The 15,387-nt window shown below is 39.8% G+C and overlaps 2 long non-coding RNA genes across 9 annotated transcripts in view; one reads left to right on the top strand and one right to left on the bottom strand.

The window, feature by feature from the left end:
* Positions 1 to 14,533, top strand: part of LOC111245625 (uncharacterized) — a 28,182-nt gene extending 13,649 nt beyond the window's left edge. For 2 of the 5 annotated variants that reach the window (XR_015322039.1, XR_015322042.1), the window contains exons 4-5: positions 6,109 to 6,269; positions 7,010 to 7,788. This is a non-coding gene — a long non-coding RNA (uncharacterized LOC111245625). Of the gene's footprint in view, positions 1 to 6,108; positions 6,270 to 7,009; positions 7,789 to 10,279; positions 13,757 to 13,777 lie in introns of those variants that run through there. The other 3 variants (XR_015322041.1, XR_015322043.1, XR_015322040.1) reach the window with 3 other exon arrangements.
* On the bottom strand, positions 1,211 to 5,833 carry LOC111245626 (uncharacterized). Of its 4 annotated transcripts, none has more exons than XR_015322032.1 (3): positions 5,642 to 5,833; positions 2,970 to 3,089; positions 1,211 to 2,161 (listed from the first exon to the last, which is right to left on the bottom strand). It is a non-coding gene; the product is annotated as an uncharacterized LOC111245626 (long non-coding RNA). The 4 variants fall into 4 exon arrangements; XR_002671399.2 differs by lacking the exon at positions 5,642 to 5,833 and adding an exon at positions 4,244 to 4,584 and having other exon boundaries at positions 2,847 to 3,089; XR_015322034.1 differs by lacking the exon at positions 5,642 to 5,833 and adding an exon at positions 3,321 to 4,203.
* Positions 14,534 to 15,387: the final 854 nt, after the last annotated feature.

Below are 15,387 nucleotides of genomic sequence, written 5' to 3' on the forward strand. Positions count from 1 at the left end.
TGTCAGCAAATCTGTCGCGTAGCTCTCCTCAACTACTGGAAGCCTTTATATAACTTTCTTTGTATAAAGTAAATATGCTCGGTGGCTTTGGAGAAAACGAATTACTGAGTGAAACAGCTTGCCCAAGAGAGCATATCATAGATTCAGTTTGTGTTTTTCATTTCAGTCTATTTTTGCCTGCGACTTCCTGAAAAATCGAAGACTATCGACTACCCCGTTCACAGGCCTTTAGAGCGGGCAGGGATGTGTGATTAATGACGACGCATAGCATATTGCGCCTCACGACGGACCGTTGACGCAGATGAGACTCACACTTCCCATAATGGCGCGTAAGGCTTTTCGTTGGTCTGCTATGGTACAGTTAGACTATCGGCCGTCTCTTCGTTCCAACGCTGATTTCTCTCTTCACTGATCCCCTATCCGCAAACTCGCTGATGCAGCCAACAAGCAACCAAGCGTAAATTTAATCGGTAATAAGCGATGAAGCCAGACGTTACCGAAACAAGCGGATGCCGAAAGCAGTCCTAGCAGTTATAGAACAAGCAGACACAGGGCCCTTGGCTACTCTAGCCTAAAGAAGAAAAAATAATAGTTAACAACTTGTTAATCGTATTCACCATGTACATAGAAGTATCGGATTGATCACTTTACCCAAAACGCAGCGATCTGTTCGCAACCTAACGATAAATTAATGTATTATGTATGCGCTATCGTTCTCTATAGCCTTCTCAGTTCTCCAGATCAATTTATTTATCCCATTTAGCCAGAGGTTTGCCAGAGGCCAAGTTTTTGCCAATTTGATGTGTCAATGATTGAAAAAAGTCCTAATCCATAAACGAGAGATCTGAAGGATGTGATGCACGCAGAACCCTTCAAAATGGTTCTAGCACCCTTAGCCGTGTCTAGCCTGGCATAGGCTAGAAAAGTATGGGTCTGCCTTGTTTGCCGCACCTCGTTCAATCTGTCTTGTTCTTTTTATATAGTTCCTTCTATGTAGGCCTTTTCCAACTCTACCGTTTTCGGTCATTTAAGAATGAAGATTTTGTTCAAGTCTGGGTTTGGGCAGATCTTTCGAAGGTACCCACTGCTTTTTCCACTTCATACTTTACATAGAGATTTCACCCTTGGTCGCTAATAACAGTTCTGTTATTATGGCTGCATGCTATCCACTGCCGAGCGAGATGTGGAAAAACGATAAAGAGCTGCGTCTTGTGTTTTTGGCTCGGAGCAGCCAGCTTCTCAATTTCTAAAATACAATAGATTCAAAATGTCTGAGGATTACCACAGATCTTTACAGCTGATTGATTGGTTATTTGCTGGCCATTTCACTTGAAAAATATCCGTAGACGATCACTATTAACCAGCAAACAGGAGTAGGATGTATCCTCTACGCTCGAGGCATCATTACTGAAATTCACACCACACCTTTGGGCAAACTTCTCAGATATGGAACTTTAAGATGCCTCTAACCTGCTAAATAATAGATGTCGAAAATGCACTTTTATCGCAAAGTAGTATTTACTTTATCTAACCTAAATATCTAAACACGCGTTTTTCACACAAACAGATTATAAAGAGCATATGAAAAAGAGGGAAAAACAATTAAATAATATCGAATTAGACAAACAATGAAGCAATAGCAAAAGAAGCTATATTTTTATAGTTTCAGGTGAATGCTTTTGGATTCTATTAGATATTCAAGTAAATGTATTATACAGTAGTAGATCTCGCCCTTTCATAGCAAGCATTGACACAAAAAATTATTGGGCTTGTTCCCATCGCCGTGCTGTTGTATAACAATCAATTAGGAGTTAGCCCAGAAAGCTTGTGAGCCTTAAAGTTTCGTGATTTTATAACCAACTCAATCTTTGTTGGCAGTTTTCCAAACTCGTTGGATTTTCTAGATGAAAAATAGAAAAAAAAATAACAAGCAAAAACTAAAGCCCCTCTCTCTGTGACCTAGTCATACGTCGGTCCAGTTTGTGGATAAATTGCAAGCGCAGTTCACGTCTCACTTTTACGTTGTTGTATTGGCGGACTTCATACATCGAGTGTATCACCTCCCCTGGGCTGTCCTGTCTATAGGCGAAATTTCAGGTGCAGGCCAATAAAAGCGAACGGTCCGGCGACATTCTCCTCACGTCGTCTTATTCGACGACACCTGGAGAGGAAAAAAAGGGTTTCAATATAACGCTCGTTGCATTATGCTAACCTACCGTTAGGTTTTCTCTAGGGGACGGACTCTAAACCCTTGTTCGCTTTCTACCCACTAGTGCAAGACGGGTTGACGAAATATCTAGATGCAAGATCGATACTTCCTGCTTGTCCACACGTACTTGTATTTTAGTGTATAGGTAAGTCATAGTAACGGCAGTGACATTGTGACACCTTCTATCAACAGACGACTCGAGACTCAACGGAACTTGGCGTTAGCTCGAGGGAGCGTACTTTGTTTTTTGACTGTTCGAATATTAGTTTGAACCATGTAGAACCGGTACAGCGGTGCTCGTAACTGCCACACGAGGCGGAGATATCCAAGAGCTAGCAGCATAAGGTTGCATCTTCGAAGTGATACAACAGAAATTTATGTCTACGTTTTCTCCAAATATAATATCTATTCGTTTTGTGTGGTCAAACATTTGCCCATCTTTTTTGCCTTTTGATTATAAACGGGGATCTGAATTGTTTGTGGCTACGTTACGTACAGAATTCGGCATCCATCACTGTGTTATGCTGCTTAAAATGCACGTTAGGTGTTGTAACTGTTGGCGTATTAAAAATCGTGAAAATGTGTTCCTTACGCTTTCTTCAGGACACTATTGCTTGTAACGTTGCATGTCACCCACCTTTTAGTAACATTGCCATTTCTATACGTATATTTAGCTTTACAAATTAGATGCACAAGCCATATCCCATATATGAGCGCGTTGGATCATTTCTACTGCATGTATGTATGCGTGTTTCGCTACCGCTCTCATAACACGGGCATCGTCGTTCCCACTGATGTCATCCTCGTGAATGAGTACCGCTGCCCTCAGTCCGCGTAACGTCCCGGTATACCTCGCTTTGTCTGTAGCCAAGTGGAGCGCCTGTGAACAAAAGAAACAGACTGAGTGAGAATAAAAGAGAACAATGTAGGAGGAATAATTCGGCAATCGTCCGAAATTCGAGAACTCTCACACATTCGTCTGCCAACGAAGCGGAGAGGATCCAGTCAGTATTTCGAGTCTGAACTGCAGCTACGGCAGAGAGAGCTAGAGAAACAGGGGCTATTAGGCTGCTACACACGTAGTCCTCGTTTTAGGGGCAAGAGTACGAACGTGTTTCTCCATCTTTCGTTTCGTTCTTAGGTAGCTTCCATGAACCGAAAAAAGCTAGACTCCAGACTCTGTTCTTCTTCGTTCTTTTTAGGAGCTTCTTCCTTCTGCATGTATTTGCTTTCCATCTCCTTGTTTTCTTTTTGTTTCTCTGATGAATGCCAACAACGTCTCCCCATGCTCTTTCAGCCCCCGTCTGTCTTTGCCCGTGCTTCTCGGTTTCTTCCTATGCACCCATCGCCAATAGCTTAGGCAAGACGATAGCAGGTTGAGAAACAGCTTGCTTTTGGCTGAATACACACACGTGACAGCGTCGTGTCGTGACCCTTTCTGCCTCATGATCTCCGTTAGAACGTACGGAGACGACGACAAGATTGGACGTTGACACTGCGGAGTCTCACTGAGTACAAACGTAACAGTATACATTTTCAGCTTTCGTGTGCAGTCTTTATGGTCGTATCTAAGCATACCAGAAACAGCATGAGTAATAGTAGCATTGTCGAAAACACGTTTTATTCGCGCACACTTTGTGAAAGATGACGCACTCTAAAGTTCCTTTTTTAAAGCGCTGCCTCTGCTACTGTCATCGTCGCTTCCCTAAAGCTCACCCAGCGGGTGATATTAGGGACAAAGTCCGCTTCGATATGTGTGTGCTTGTACCAATGTACAAACGTACACCTGATATCTACAGAGAAGAATGACATACCGGCATAGGGCAGACCAAAGGAACGAAAGTAAAGTCACCGATGTAGCACAGTACCTACAGAGCGACGTCGTCGCTCTAACGACGATGACGGCACTATCCCAGATCTTGGTAGTGTTTTTTCTGCGGGAACATACCTAGCAGGCGAGCGAAATGACCTCAAACGTTAGCCATTAGAGAGGCGATAACAGTGAGAGGTGACCTGGGCAGGCCTAACACCTACGTTGTTTTTGGTCGTTCCTTCGTTCTTCAGTTCGGGTCCTTCACGTTTTCCCATTCTCACGTCCAGTCCCAATCGCAAGCCGTCTCCCGTTCACCAGATGATGGTAGGCGGTCGCTTGCAAGCAGCAGCTGGGGAAAACTCTGTTGCCTGTTTCTTGTCCCTGTTCGTCTTTTTTGCCTGTCGAGAGAGGCGTCGCTGCCGTTGTCGTTCTTTTTGCCGGTTCCGCTCCTATTGTAATTCGAGTAATGGCGCCGAATTTCAAATTGTACTCAGACCTTTTAGCGCTTTCGGCGATGTGACCAAATGATGCTAAAGCAGCGTCGACCGATGGAGTGACCGGCTATTCCGTGGACGAAACGTCGGCTTAACGCTACCTAGCGTACCGATAGGATGGTTGCTCTTCGGCTGAACTCGGCATTTGAATTAAAAGAAAAAGCAGGAGGGACTTTCTATCGCGGGGCGACCGACTCACGAAGAGGATAACCCGAGACACTGCACGGTCATAATAGCACGCAGACAAAAGTCAGGATTTAGGCTTTAATTCAGCAACAATATACAGCGAGGGAAGGTCATCTCAATCGATCTTGGAACTAAGGCAGAACGTAGTCGCACTCGACTTACACACATCATTGATTCGCACAAAGATTCGATACGTACGCAAAACATAAGCGGAGACGGCTTTTAAATCGAAGGTTCTTTTTAACGCTATGAAAGTTTCACATAAATATGTGATCATACCCCCACCCGCTGCCTTTCAAATAGTTTTATCTCAGGGTTTAGTTTTCGATATTAACTTTTTTTTGCGTTCAAGTATCTGTGACTGTGATCGATTGATCAGCGGAGCAGGTGCACCTAATTCTTTTGGAAACTGTCGTCGAATTCTAGAAAAAAAAATATTAAGATTATCGTTTTTATCACTCTTTCCTTTTTGTTAGATAATCTAACTAAAACAAGCAGAGCTAGCTGAAATCAACGATAAAGGGTCGAGCAATCTCTCTTGTGTGCTTTGCAAATAAGTTATTAGAAGTGAAGCCTCTTGAAATGTTAGATAGCCTATAAATATGGGCATTTTTTCATGATATCGCTCATACGAAAGCTTAGCACGCTTAGTATAATATGTTTCCGAATATCCATGCATCGATGCCTTATTATATTGCCTTCAAATAAAATTGACCAAAGCCTTTTCTGAAACTTATAATTACCTCTTCTTACATATCCGTAGAATTCTAAGCGTGCTCTTTTGAATTTGATGTTTTTGATCTCAATGAGAACATTTTCGTTTTTTCAGCTTGTGATGTGACAATTTTGCGTTCTCTTTTCAATGCGTACATTAGATGTTGAAACATTTTTTGGTCTGTTGAGATGGATACTTATTAAAGGACACTTCAGTTTCTTTACCTCTTTGTTCCTCAAGCGGCAGGCTGATATCTGGAGAAGACAGATTTCAATGAATACGTGACCACAAACCGCGCAGGTCATTCGTTTTGTATTTAAAGGCACATTTCCTGTTCACGTTGTGGAAACAGTTTTCTATCGTGTGTCCATTGCAGTACCTTCGTGACACTTACGCACGCACAAATTATGCTCGAACAAGCGAATTATGAATGTCAAACAGCGTACATAGAGCAAACAAAGCTCTAAATCATAACATACATGCAGACAGAACGCAGGTCGTTAGCAGACTTCCAATTTTATCTAAGTATTTGCTATACTGTTAGCTCAGAACAAGGCACCATGGTCAAGTGGATAATGGAACGAGCTTTATATAAATTTCACACATTGCGATACCATTTGCGCTCGTTTAGGCCAGTTCTGATTGTACAGTATACTGTATTAACTTCCCCTACATATTCATTGCCTTTAAGGAACAGAATGAAATGGTCCAGTGCTGCATGAACAAGGTCACGTGTATCATGAAGCTGCAAAATGGCTTACATCAGTAAGCTGTTATACCGGTTACACCAATATAAAACAGGTTATACCAGCCGGTCGAAGAATTATAAACGCCCTTTAAGCCAAAATTGAGGTAAATATTATTTATATTTTAAAGTCATGTTACTTAATTAGATATGCTTCATTTTGATCGACGATCTTATGCCATTTTTTTGGGAACATTATAATCCCGTCATTGTTGAACTGTGGTTTCTCGACGAAAAACTGAGACGGGTGATCGATCCATTAAAATAAAATATAACATAGTCCAGAAAGTTCTACAAAAACACGAACAAAAAATAACCTGTCCTGTACGACAAATATTATAGATTCTTTCTTACATATTACTTGTGCATGATTCACTTTTATCACCCGGGATAAATCATTTTTTAGTTGCAAATGGCTTGATTTTATTTAAGCTTAGATAAAACTGTGCAGACTGACATACGACAGAGTAAACTCCTTTGCGTCAACTAACGTCGTATTCAGATGTCGCGCATCTTTTGATAGCCAACTTACTTCAAATGGTTTAAAGTTATTTAACGATGGATGTTTAGTTTCTTGACGATGTCATAGTTATTAGGGTATCTATCTTACTCAAATCTCACAATAACTTGCTACAAGGAGTACCTATCATATCAAAACTTTTATCATTTTAATTTTAAATATAATATACATTGAATATAATATAGCATTTTAAATAATAATGAAATTTACAAAACTATTACCAGTATGCTGTATCTTCTGATACCACATTCTGACCATAAACAGCCATACAGTATCATGGCAGCCTTTGTCCTGAAAGTATAACGAATCTTTACGTACACTTTATAGGACATTTACGGAGTTATATGTCAAGTATGAATGAAAGCATCCTAACAGTTATTGTGCATCTGCTACTGCCAAACCTCAACTTTCGAACGATGCCAGCGCTGACCCCACGCAACGGATATTACCTGAGATACTGAACTTTACCGGAGCCACCTAGGTACAAGAACAATGAAACTTTCTTTGACAACCCAGTATTTTAATGCATAGGTATATAGCATTTTATAACTGCTTGACGCGACTATATTTTATTTTTATTTTCAACTATAAAATTATTGTTTAGATGTATTTTTTTCTCATACTTTGAAGACGACCGACAATCTTTGAAATACCTATCACAATCAATAGAAATCCTAAATATTGCAACCTTGCCTCTTGGGAACACTGAAATTCTGCCTACGCAATCGGATCAATGCAGGTATTAAACCTTGCGCTTCGACCCCATAAGATTACGCCGCTGTCGTTTATGGGAGCAGCATAACCTTATGACAGCTCAACCCGTGTTTCATGTTTCTACTATATAATGCATACTTTGGAATTACTGAAGCTAATCAAAACTTTAATTTATTATACTGGACAAATCTCTATCCAGAGCTACATACATCAATTTCTTTAGTGTTTCAATACTTCCAGGCTACGCAATTGTGAGATAGGGGTTCGCCGATACGTTTAGGGGTAAGCAATATATTCCACTATAGACGGATAGTAACCTTTCAGTTGGATAAAACATAAGAAAAGAAACCAAATGAAGGAAAAATTAAAATAAAGAAAAAAGCTAGTTCATATGTTAAGGAACATCAGTTTGCATGAGATTCAACATGAGATGTAACTTCTATTCATCAAATGTCGATAAAGACGTTATTTACAGCGTCAAGGTGAAACGGATATTTAGTTTGTAATGGCATACCGAAATTACTTGAGCTTTTACGGTGCGTATACGATTCACATATATATACTGACTAAAGTTTTATGGCACGTGTTGTCATAAGTTGCGACCTTTAGCAGTCAAATTAACAGTGACGAGCCGTGACTCCACTCGAGGAAAACTTATTTTCAAGGATCGATCCCTATTCTAGAAGCACGTTGTATATCGGGTTTTTTTTTTGTTTTATTGAGCTATGGGCTAACGCATTTATTTACACAAGACTCCACATCCAAAACTATTTTGGTCTGCTTGGGGGCCAAAAGGGCCCAAGTGTGGGGCTCATTCACCTGTTTGCAGATGGATGAAACCGTACTGAAAAGTAAAAAGTACATCTTATGTTATAGAGATAAACCATACCATATAGATAAAAGCGTGCTACTAAAAGACGCTATTTTATTCTCTTTAAGGAAGATAGAAGTTTTACCATTAATGATTAGGGCCTAGTCCCTCTGCGCCATCCAATCTTGCGAGGTTGCCCCCTTGTGTAAATATGTTTGCCATTTCGCTGGGTTGGTGTTGCATTAAAGTCCCCACTTATCGAAATCCTTTTATGCCTCTATGCCTGCCATGCATTTGCACATTCCTTTCTGGGTCCACGGGGAACTTCGTAAATTCTTCATCAGGTTTGTAAAATTCCATGCAGATTTACAGCCATTTCATTCGATGTTATCAGGCAAAGTAGTTTTTTTGTTTAACCTAAATCTTTTAGTTGTTAGCTCTTTCATCCGAGGATGCAACATCTCAAGCTACAAGCATATTGATTCATGAAACACATACTGCATAGCAATTTTACCTCCAAATGATTTGAGCTTCAATTGAATTATTGTTTGGAAACAGTATCTAAAGGTTTCCATTGACACTGAGTAAGAACATTTGCAGAAACATTCAGAAAGCGTTTGGCAAATTGTACAGTTCTATAAATCTGTTTCGAAGTAAACTTATCTTTTCCTACTCCCTTTGGTCCCGTAGCTATATAGAAACACGTATTTTAAAAGATAGCAGAAGGAGTGAAAATCCGCAAAAGAGCTTAGTGGTGGCCGTCAAACCTGGGCTCAAATTTTGAAGAGCAGGGGGATTTTAGTTCCAGGACAAAAAAATGTGTGATTTCATGGCTCTTTCTTTTTTTGTTTCTTTTTTATTCTAAATATGCAATGCTGTCTAAACGGGCTGCTTCGGAAGAAAATATTAATCGCTTGATCTTCAAAATTGTTGAAATTTGGTTATTGTTCAGACTCCAGTGCGGTACACGGGAACTCTTAAGAAACCAACGACTATTCACAGTTATCTTCCATATAATCTAATGGTAATATGTGCAAGTAAAATCATGCGTCAGGCCAAAAGCGTTGACTCATTTCCCATCCAAACAAGAAACATCAGTCTTTCGTCTCCTTAAAGCCCCCAAGGGATCACCGATCCGATAGGTCTTGCAGAGGTGTGAAAACACAGTGGGCCATTCAGTGCAATTATTTATTGAAACAATAGAAGAATAGAGCAAGATCGAGAGAAGATAGAGCCAAAGCATTCATCTCTCAGATCTAGGAGTTAATAGTCAACCGCATACATCTGCGCATAAACACACTTGCCGTTGGCTACACAGGAATATGTGAACTACCTGTCGAACGTGCCGCATCTAAACGAGAAATTGTTGCGGTAGCAACGTTTCTGTCTCTCGTTAAAACGTGTCTGCGGACACAGTCGCTCAGCTTGTAGCTTGATATCGAATGACTTTAATAAACTTTCTTGCATGAGTAAGTCGAAGGGGTTGGCGAAGCCGTTTCACGTAACCTAGCCTTTCCTTGAAAAGGGGGTAGACCTTGAGGGTAACTGTATTTCTCAGGAAAGCTTCCACCTTGGCTTATTCGAGAGGAATTCTACAAACGACAACGGCTTTGTCATGTTACTCTTACTAACCTGGTTACATGTTATAGTAAATAAAAAACGATAACAGCGTATGCACTTGTCCGTATACAGTAAAAAGATTCTTAGCAAAAGAAAAAGAAGTGTAAACTGGTTCTCATAAAATATCGACGTCTGTGGAAGTTTTCTTATCCGGGTAAACATTGCATTTCATAGCATTACGTACTACTGGCCACCTCGGTCGATTATCGAGGTAATGGCAACAGGTGGTTCATGGAAGCTACGTTCTTCACCTGAGGCTTTAGTCCCCGCTTTTACCCATATAGAGATAGAGCAATATCTGTAGTATTGATTTTGCAGTTCGATCGTGTACTCGTAGAATAACGTGAGAAGTAAAGGTTACACGTAGGGTATGAGCGCTGCTAAATTGAGCTGTTCCAAGTGAGAAGTTCTATTAACAATAGAGAGGTCGCTTAGTGATCTAATCTTTTCAGAACCCTGAAACGGACAATCGTTATCGTAAAACATCGGCCTAATAGAAAAATTCTACTACGCGTATCATATCTAGCGCAGGCACACTGTCACCAGCGTAATAAAGATCGCTAAGGAAATTATAGATGTTTTGAGTAAATGTCATCAAAAGACAAAAAGGATCCGTATTTTAAGCCATACGAACTTAACCTTACCCCATTTGTACAACAACACCAATTTGAATAACCTCTACAGGGAAAGGATAAGGACCCCCCTACAGAAAATGAACGAGATATTTTAATGTAATGAAAGTCCTGATAAATCGAAGCTCAGTGTATGCAGGCACTGCTGGTAAAACTCAACTAATCTGGTATTGTGCATGCGAATAAATGGCTTTACGCCCTTTTTTGATGACGGCAGAACAGGGCTTGATAATTTGGTCATCTGAAGTGCCTCCTGCTCATTTAAAAAAAAGGTCAACATTTTAGGTTAAACATGCGAAGAGTAATATGTCCATCTGAACCTCCTCTAGTGTTTGTTCCAAAATGAACTTCGTATTGGATTTATGAGCGATCTGATAGGTTTGTCAACAATAGTGAAAGGTCAAAAACTAAGACCGTTTAGACTCCTACGTTGCCTTTGTCTGACAGTTCGGAGAATAATGATACCTTGATCAATAATCTAATGCAAAAAAATATAATTTTATTATGCAATATGTATCACCAAATAGTACAATTTAAAAAAAAATATTATTATTGATATCTATAAAAACAAATAAAAAATCAAAGCTACAAAAAGTGAAATTATGTCATAAATGCTTATAGTTATACATCCTGATCTGCTCACTGATCTATGCCAAGGCTAAAATAATAACAGATAATATAAATGCAGTAGCGGATAAAACGGTAACATATTCCTGTGAGCAAAACAACGCACCTTTTCGGTATGCACTAACACGTTTGTTCCCTAAAATTGTTTGTGCATAGAGATTTTAAAAAACGGCTGTAGGTCGTGTTTCTCTGTACGTTATGAAAATACAGAACAAAGGACGTTTGGCCATTACGATGTTTGCTTGAGGCAGAGGCTCTTAGCAGCAATGCTCGGCTTCAGAACAGACGAGGAACAGATAGCCTAACAATGATTTGATCTGATATCTTGACATCCAATAAAGTCTCTTGATAATGATAAGTTGAATAAAAGGCCCAACTGGGCTCCAATCGTTAGTAATAACAAAATGCTTTAGACCAGCGCCCGTTTTTTTTTTTTTTTTTATAAGAAGCATTTCAACAATCAACTATTAAACTAAAAAGACGCCCCACTTTAATAACTAGTGCATAGTAGCCAGTAATGTACGGGATAAGAAAAGAGCATCTTTATTGATCCCTTGATACCAATTCGTTTGATTATATTATTCTGGCGGCTGTTCGAGCTAGAAGCATCGTTCGAATAGTGTTCGCTGTTTCTTTTTTTTGGATGTAGGAGAACAAATATCATACTGGTAGAAATAAAGACATATATATATTCGATGGCAAGAGTTACTACTACTACTACTACGGATTGACTCTCAATGGAACAGCTAAGGTCTGGCTTGTTGCAATGAGGCCAGTCAGGGTAATTCCTGTCCCTTAGTAGTAATAACTGGACGTTCAACGGCAAGTTCCGCGTCTGAAAAGTATCATAGGCCCTTAATTGAGCTAGTTAAATGAAAATTATTTCACTAGGTTGGCAAAGGAGCCCAAATATCGTCATGGTCCTGAAAACTTTCAGATGACGCCGACAGTGTAGCTAGTGTACGAGTTGGCATTGTAGGAGTTTCGCTAACGTTTTGAGTTGAACTTAATTTTATCTACTCTATGGTACAGCTTAGTTTTTTAGGTACATAGAAGCAGCCATAATTGTATAGGTGGAAGTCCGTACCACAATACGGGGGGCAGTGAGACCTTAATTACAGCATTACCTGGATGCTATTCACGTCGCTTATCCTCAAATTTCTTCTGAAATTTTGTTTCCTATGGCAACATGAGCAAGGGCTGGGTTAACGATTTTTATACTAATTCTTGTTACAGCTTTAGATGATTTTTGTTACCAGTCTGGCTGGCCGTTCCATATATGGAAGCTCCATTTCGTTGGGGCTTCTTTCTTTCTTTCTTAAAAGGACTGTAGAAACTGATTCGTGCTTTGCATGATAGTAACAAAACTGGGTGAAAGATTCTTATACTTAGTATAATAACCTTAGAAGTTAGACGTAGAAGCGTTCACAGGCTTTTCCGTTTTCGCTTAAATATCTTTTTGAAGAGTGCGATTTTGGCCAAATCCCCCTATACGCAGTTTCCTTGAAATGTCATGTTTGTAGCCTAGGGTAGAAGGAATAGCAACCCGCGTTAGTCGATACCTGCTCGAAGAATTGTGCTTGCGTTGGCCAAAGGATTGATTCACCTTTTCAGTACATGAGTTTGGCAAGGCAAAATGGACTCCTAGACGCCCTTTGACATCAAAATAGCCCCAATATCGTGTCCGTGTTGAAGCCAGGTTCCTATACCATCTGTTTGGCGCAAATAGCTAGCCGGTGAAACGGAAGGTGATGGCAGCTTAAAGGCATATGGCTTTACTTCAGAAAGCCCAGTAATTTAATAGCAGGTTTTTAAAATATTGTTCACAATTTAAGAAAATTTGAGACTACCGAATTACCAAGATTTCTTTGGAGGACGATGTTACAGCTCTCATATGAAAAGTTGCAGTAGATGTTTAATCGAAAGAAATGACAACAAATACCTTTTAGAGTAATGTAGTTGGGTCACGACCCACTCTTCAGAGATAGTGACATAGCACACACAGGACTGGGTTTTATTTTCTTGGCTACAGAAATTCTTCGGCGGTACGTTTTGAACACAAACTCTGCATCAAAGAAGTTCCCCAGTAATTTAAAGAGCAGTGCAAACAGCATCAGTGGATCTCATGAATGTACATGGTCTCTATACAGCTAACTTTGATTAAGTTAGTAATTTTTGCGATTTTCGGATCTGTCTGTGGCATCGACGACGACGATGGGGTACTTCTGCCGCTTTTTTGATCAGTAACAAGCCTACTTATTAGCACATGGATACATTGGAGATCAGTGAAACTACGTTCTACAAGCGTTTTTTTTTTGTTCATTTAATCCGAATATTTTCTTCATTTCTATGAATCGCCTAAACGTCTACAGAAATTGATTTCTAGCCATGCAACATAAATTTTCTGTTAATAGTCAAAAGCGATTCTGATTAAGTATATTTCCTTTACTACGCGATTTACAAGATAGAGATTGGTATTTGCCAACTGCTATAATGTGCGCCGGGAAAACCCCGCCGCGTAAATAACGAAAGGGTTGAATTAGAATTCATATCTAGCGCTCTTTTTAAGAGCACAAGACGTTTTGTGAAATCAAACCCATCTAGATGAGACTTCATTCTGTCTAATCTTTACGTTTTTGCCTCACGTGCATGTATGAGTACCTATATGTTTCTGTTTATTTGTCTTTCTAGGAGAATATGCTGGCAGTAGATTTGAGTCCGTTGTTGTGATAGAGCACGCACATACAACGTCAAATTATTTTCCCTTGTGAGTGCAAGACGCGGCAGTCATTTCGTAAAGAGTCTGTATGGCGTGGATCGTGTCGACGAGGAAGTAGCGTTTAACGTTCACTTTAACCTTACTGTTATAAGTTGTCTAAACAAACTATTTAAACAGAACAACCAGATTATGGCGCGAGTACTTTGGCTGTCCATTTAAAAACGCACTAGGCATCTGTCGACTTGAACGTGAATCGGGCTCACCAGATGTGAAGCCACTTAAGCAGTATCCGGCCCAATTGAAGGCACTGAGACAAAAGTGCAGATTGCAGCTCACCCTGTAGAGCATTCGGGTACCGAATAACCTAATAACTTTGAAGGGATGGCTTAACAAAATTGACTATAGCAACATAAACAAAATGCCGGCTTAATTAAGCTGCCCTGTAGCACGAATGCACTGGCGATGTACGTGCGTGCATCAGCCGTACGCAGAACCCAGCATATAAATGATAATATAATAATATTAATGCAAAAGAACAACGAATAGTAAAGCTGGCGAGCAAAGTTGAAAAAAAAGGGTCCTAATTAACGGAACACAGAATTATAGAACACGTCTTATTAGTTAAATTTAAGACAATATTATTCATTCTGGCAGTATTTGAACAATACTGCTCGGTTCTTAATATCTTCTTGGTTTCAAATAAATGCTTTGATTCTTTTACTCTATGAGTGGTGTTGCGGCTTGTTTAACGTGCGCGTAACCTTCCCGGAATTGACCAGAGGCCACTATCTAGTTACGTTGAAAAGCTCTCTTTTACGAGGCCTAGCATTTAGGTTCAAGTTACTACCTAATTGGTAATATAAAACATATTAGCAAAAAGAATATTCTATAAAATTAGGTTGATAGAAAAATTTGAAATGGTTTTTCTTCAAAGAAGCCAGTTCTTTTCTCTAATAAATTTACTGATAAAAAGCTGCCGGATAAATGAGAAAGGATCTTAAATCAGGAAGGTAGGTGCATCGACTTTTCAGGCTACCGGACTGTTCATTTGCTCACCCGCTTGTTAATTGTGAACAGAGAAACTATACGAAATTCTTGAAAATATAATTTGTCAAGCAAATTAGGGGTGGAGGGTGAGGTAAAATGTAGGATTCATCTTTCATACAGACGGACAGCATTAGAAAGATAGAGAAACAGTATAATGCATTTATTTTAACATACCGAAAAGGCAATATGTTCAAGCGTGCGTGCACGTAACACGAGCGAAAGAGACTATCCCACTTAGTTTGATTAACTTATATGTATTTATGGCGTTAGAATATAACCATTAAAATATATCAGACGCAACTTTGTCCTATTTCACTTATCGTAATGTCTGTGCCACAGTGAGAGCGGAAGATTCGGCAATTTTACCTAAGCGAGAACCTAATCCGTACCTTGGCAAAAGGTCGAGTACTTCTTGGCGTGTTTATTTCCAATACAACTGGACCACGTCAAAGGCCAGTAGAAGACTGACACAGGGCGGCCGATCAGTAGCAGTTAGCTCAATTCGCATGTAGGTTTCGTCTTGTTGGGAGGAATC

Source organism: Varroa destructor, unplaced genomic scaffold (assembly GCF_002443255.2).
Source record: "Varroa destructor unplaced genomic scaffold, Vdes_3.0 BEIS01000002.1, whole genome shotgun sequence".
Taxonomy (NCBI): domain Eukaryota; kingdom Metazoa; phylum Arthropoda; class Arachnida; order Mesostigmata; family Varroidae; genus Varroa; species Varroa destructor.